Genomic DNA, 5,652 nt, shown 5'->3' on the forward strand with positions numbered 1-5,652 from the left:
CATTCTCAACGACAACCAAGTCTATAACTCTCTGACTTTGAATTCACCTAACGAGTATATGTTAGTCCAATGAGTCTACATAATTATATAGATTTTTATGTCATTCAAGCCTTGACAATTCAATCCAACAACAACCATAAATAGAAAAACATATCAGCCATCAAATTATACATGACTCAGTCATTCAATTAATCTCAAATGTAATATCAACCACATAGTATACCAAATTTCAACATATCAAGCATAAGTGACAAACCAAAACCGTACTCAACTCCATGTGTCATATTTCATCAAACAACTCAATTACACAAACCAATTATCACACAAGCATATTATCAACAATTATAAGTTATATATCAATTAAATAATGAAATTAGTTTTCCTTATCTAATAAATGAACCAAACACTCAAGGAATCCTATAGACTCCTCCAAATGCACAAGAAACCCTATATACTAATATGAACAACACAAACATGATCAAAGCACACCATTAGGACCACTGATCAATAAAGATTCTTATAAAAGACTCAAACACTACATGCGAGCCAAGGTAGCTGACATGTGCCAAAAGAACATAAAAAGGAGTAGAAAACCAACTTATTTTATTTAAGAAACTTATTGGATATACGTGGAGAACTTGTCTCAAGGATCACCTTAACGGTCTTCGATTTTCAAACAAATGCGCAGACAATAAAAAACTTAGACAAAAGGAGGAGAGCTCTGAAAGGAAAAAGGTTTTAGAGAGATGATGTACTTTTAAATAATAAAACTCGTTAAAAAATTATATTTGTAATTTAAACTTTTATTATTAAAATAATCAAGTCTCATCATTATAAATGCATTATCAAATCTAAAATACAATTTCCTAGATTGTTACATTATAATTAATCATTAAATATAAAAGAAGTATTAGTCCATTTGAATACTTTTAATTTGGTTTCTAAATTGTTTTCATTTTCAATTTCTTATTAATTTTTATCAATGTTTCTATTAATTGAAAGCCAAACACTCTTCATTTGGTAACTTGTATGTCTAATATGAATTTGATAAATTATTTATAGATAACCATTTTATAAAAAAAAAGTTTCTTTTTTCTAATCTATTTATAGTTTAAGGTAAATTGAAATATCATTTCAGTGACTTACACCATTTATTTATAACTCCAGAATTAGAAGTAAACATATACTACAACAATTTTCATAATTACTAATGAAAATTTAACAATGAAAATAATTTCGTCGATAAAATCACTATTTCAATGAATTTTATCGAGGTATTTTAGAATTTCAATTACTAATAGAAATATTTGTCGAAAAAATTGTTAGTAACGAAATTTATATTAATAACATATCTGTCAGTAAATTATATTTTTTATTAGGCTTAATAGTTTATTTTGTTTCCAGTTTTGGTGAGTTTTGTCAATTAGATCCATTCTTTTAAAAAAGTGTCAATTGCATCCTTACTTGGTAAAATTTGCCTCAATCAAGTCCATTCCGTTAGATACTCATATACGACGTTAACTTTTTATTCTCTCTCCACTATTTCACTGCAACGCAACAGACATTTCTGACACACTTGACACGTAAACTTTTTTATGAATCCAAATGAAACATTCTCAATCTTCTTCCTCTAATTCTTGCCTCTCCTTCGATCACTACCTCAATGAGCTCTTCCACCTTGAAATTCAAAGACCCATTTCCGAGTTCGACTCCAAACCTCAAATAATTGACCTTGACACCCCTAACCCCTCACATCGCTTCATAAGAAACCTCAATTAAATAAGGAACCTTCTCTACAAATCTCTCTCCCAAGAAGACCGAGTGGATCCAATTTGGGTAACAGGATCCCAACCCGCCTGTTGTATTGTCGGAGAACCAGCTGGAGAAGAAGCACTACAGAGGAGTCCACCAACGGCCTTAGGGAAAGTTCGCCGCCGAGATTTGCGACCCGAACAAGCGCGGGTCGAGAGTGTGGCTTGGAACCTTTGACACCACCAAGGCCTACGATCGTGCTACCTTTAGGCTTTGCGGCTCAAAGGCTATCCTCAACTTCCCGCTTGAAGCAGGCATAGTGGAGGAGGCTGCCGACGCCGAAGGCGAAAGGAAGCAGCGCCGCGAGGAGGAGGAGGTAGAAGAAGTCAAGCCGATTGTGAAGAAGGAGAAAACAACGTAATAGGAGGTGAATTATTTTCGGGAGTTTTCGGAAGTGCCAAAGGTGGCGAATTTCCTGTGGTATGTGAAGGAGTTGGCGAGCCTGTTCTCCGGCGCTGACAAACAACGCGAACACCGGCGTGGTTAAGCTTGGCAATGGGAGGGTGGTGTGTGTGACGGAGACGTAGAAGGGGGTGATTGTGATTGACCCTAATATGCTGGAAACAGTGGGGAAGTTCGTGTGTAGTGACTCGTTGGGGGTCTGATTCACTGCGTACCCTGTTGTGAGGGATAAGGAGTTTGTGAAGTTGTTTCCAGATTTGGTGAGAGCAGGGTACCTTGGGGTGAGGATGGAGCCCGATACCAATTGATATTTGGATATCTTAGCCTTAGATTGTGGAAAGATCATAATGCATAAGAGTGACTTATGGTTTACTTAACATTGATTAATTAACAGGGTTGGACGGTTCAGAATACCACTGGATGGAAGTCTGGAGAACTAGACGCAACATTGGACCTAAATGAACATGGGAAAGGCATGGACTTGTGCAACATAAACCCTAATCATCTAGGAAAGAAATAAAGATATGTGTATGCTTGTGGAGCACAATGACCTTGTAACCCCAATCAATTTCTTCTTCCCATTTTTCTCTCTCTCTGATTTATGTGTATTGTGTTAATTGATGGCAACGATGTTGAGAATAAAAGATATGATGGATGAATTGATTGCTGACAATGGAGGTGAAGAATGAGTGGGAGAGAATAGAAGAGTGTTTGGGGTTGGATAATCAACGAATGAGTTATCTAAATCAGAGTAATGGAGGTGGAAAAATGGAGATTGTGCGTTTGACTTTTTGTATTGGAATTGGAAGTATAACTGCATAAAAGGATGAAAAGATAGCACTGACATAACTTTCTGCTGCGTTGTAGTGAAACAGTGGAGAGAGAATAAAAAGTTAACGCCGTATATGAGTATTTAAGGGAATGGACTTGATTGAGACAAATTTTACCAAGTAAGGATGCAATTGACACTTTTTTAAAAGGAAAGATCTAATTGACACAATTCACCAAAACTGGGGACAAAATAAGCTATTAAGCCTTTTTATTATTGATGCATTTGTCTGTCGATGAAAATAGCACACACTTCCCATTATGGATTTTAAGCAATTTTTATAAAATTCATCAATAAAATCCTTGGATAATTATATCATAAAATTCATCAATAATATATAATTCTTATTATAAATATATTTTTTTGTCAATTAATTCGTCAATAAAAAAACATCAAATTTCTCGGCAAGTTTGATGATATTTATTTTATAAATTAAGTGATATTGGTGAAAAGAAAACGAAGAGAAAATGGGGAGAATAAAAGTAGTAGGAGGAGGAGAAGAAGTGATGTTAGTAACAAAGGTGCATTGGTGACACAACAATGGTTAGTAATGGAGTAACGATGATGACCATAACAACCGTGACAGCCGATAGTGGAGGAGGAAAATAAAAATGGAGAGGAGGAGGAAGAGGAAGTTAAGAAGAAAGAAGAAAAAGATGAGGTAATGTAGAGGAGGAAAATAAAAATGAAGAGGAGGAGGAAGAGAAAATTAAGAAAATAGAAGAAAAAGATGAGGTAGCGTTGAAAGTGGAATTGGAGGCGGCTAACACGATAACGATAGAGACAATAGAGGAGTCATAAACAAATGAGAAGAGGAGAAAAAAATAAGAAAAAAAACCTAATTATGAAATTTATAGATGAATTTTATCGATATAAATATTTACTAACAGATTTAAAACCATTGATAATTATCAATTATTATATATATATATATATTATTAAACATGATAAATATGTAATTATAATTCCACGAGTCCAAATTAAAAACACACGTTATCTAGATAAATATTATATACTATTATCATCAAAAGCATTCTATATTTTTATATATAGGAATAACATTATATAATTTTGTGTCATTTTATTATATGTGAATATTTTAAAGACAGCAGGTGAAGTATTAGGAATTTTGATATGTATGTGTCTTAAACAAATTAATGTGCATATTGAAATTTTAATATAAAATTATTTTTATTAGTATATAAAAATTATCTTTTTCTTCTCAGTAAAATTAATGACTGTGGTTATTACTAAACTTTTCGAAGAAAGATAACAGGGAGATGATAATCAATTAGTCACAAATAAATTCATATAAGTGAGCAAAACACCATCTTTACCCTATATCCTACTCTACATGTAATACTTCCAAAATCACCTTAAATTACTGTCTTATCTATAAATTTTTTATCTCATCAAAATTAAACAATATATTAAATGCCATAAATATATCTTTTTGCATTGATTATCAAGAGTAAATTAGTGAGATAATCATCATTAAAATCTTTATCTCAAACTAATAGGAGAATTTGAAAATAAATAACTAGCGCACAAATAATACTGAAATATAATTTGAGTTTATATTATCTCTTTTGTGATGAGATGTGATTATATAAAAGTTTATAGTTTTTTTTCTCATGTATAATATAAGATATTAAATCAAATATTTTCTTCCTAACATATTATTATATATATCATGAATCAATTTTCTAAACAATTATTATTACAAAAAATATATTAATTATAGTTGATAATATTTGTTAACAATAATAAAAATTCGACGATAATTTAAGTTTGTTTATATTGACAAATTACTAACATCTAAAAATTTGTTAACAAAATGTTCACCGTAAATTTCACCAATAAAAAATTCGTAAATAATTATGAATGTAAATATATTTAAACAAATTGGTTTTATTTGTAAATTAATTTTAACTTATGGAATAATTTATTTTTTCTTAGACTTACAATCTATTGTTAATAAGTGTATTATTAACACTCTATTATTAAAGGTTTAATACCTCTTTTGGTCCCTCGAAAGGGGGCAAATGTTCAATTCGGTCCTACCTTTTTTTAGAAGTTCAATGTGGTCCCAACTTTTGTAAAAAGTGTGCAATCAAGTCCTTTTTGGAAACATCATTGAGTTTTTAACGGAGCAGCTGACAGGGTGGACTGAAGTTAGCTACGTGGCTGTGTGTGGGTGATACGTGGCTGTGAGAGGGTAAATGTGATAATATTACTGAGGTTAAGAAATCAAAAGTTAGGGTTTGAGGAATTGTAGAGAAATTGGTATTTGAGATACGAATGGCTTCTTCTGAAGGGTGTTCGTCGTGTTCGAGATACGAATATCCATATATAAAAAATAGGTTTAATTTTATGTCATTCACATCAGCCCCAATTCTATAGACGAGTCTCGCAACCAGCTATGGGCAAAATCTGGTTCTCGTGAGTATCAATTTTCTGTCAATTTTACTTTTCTGGGCAAAATCTCTTGCAACTATTTGATCTTCTGCCTCCAAAACCTTTGTGCAGTCATCAAACAATGGCGGCAACACCAGCTCAATATCTTCATTTCTCTCCACATCCACCACTACCCCACCAACCTTCCTTCT

The 5,652-nt window shown here is 32.4% G+C and overlaps 1 pseudogene; it reads left to right on the forward strand.

The window, feature by feature from the left end:
- Positions 1-1,605: 1,605 nt before the first annotated feature.
- LOC108332681 (ethylene-responsive transcription factor 5-like) lies at positions 1,606-2,299 on the forward strand (annotated as a pseudogene).
- The last annotated feature ends 3,353 nt before the right edge of the window (positions 2,300-5,652 follow it).

The sequence above is a fragment of the Vigna angularis genome, chromosome 11 (assembly GCF_016808095.1).
Source record: "Vigna angularis cultivar LongXiaoDou No.4 chromosome 11, ASM1680809v1, whole genome shotgun sequence".
Taxonomy (NCBI): domain Eukaryota; kingdom Viridiplantae; phylum Streptophyta; class Magnoliopsida; order Fabales; family Fabaceae; genus Vigna; species Vigna angularis.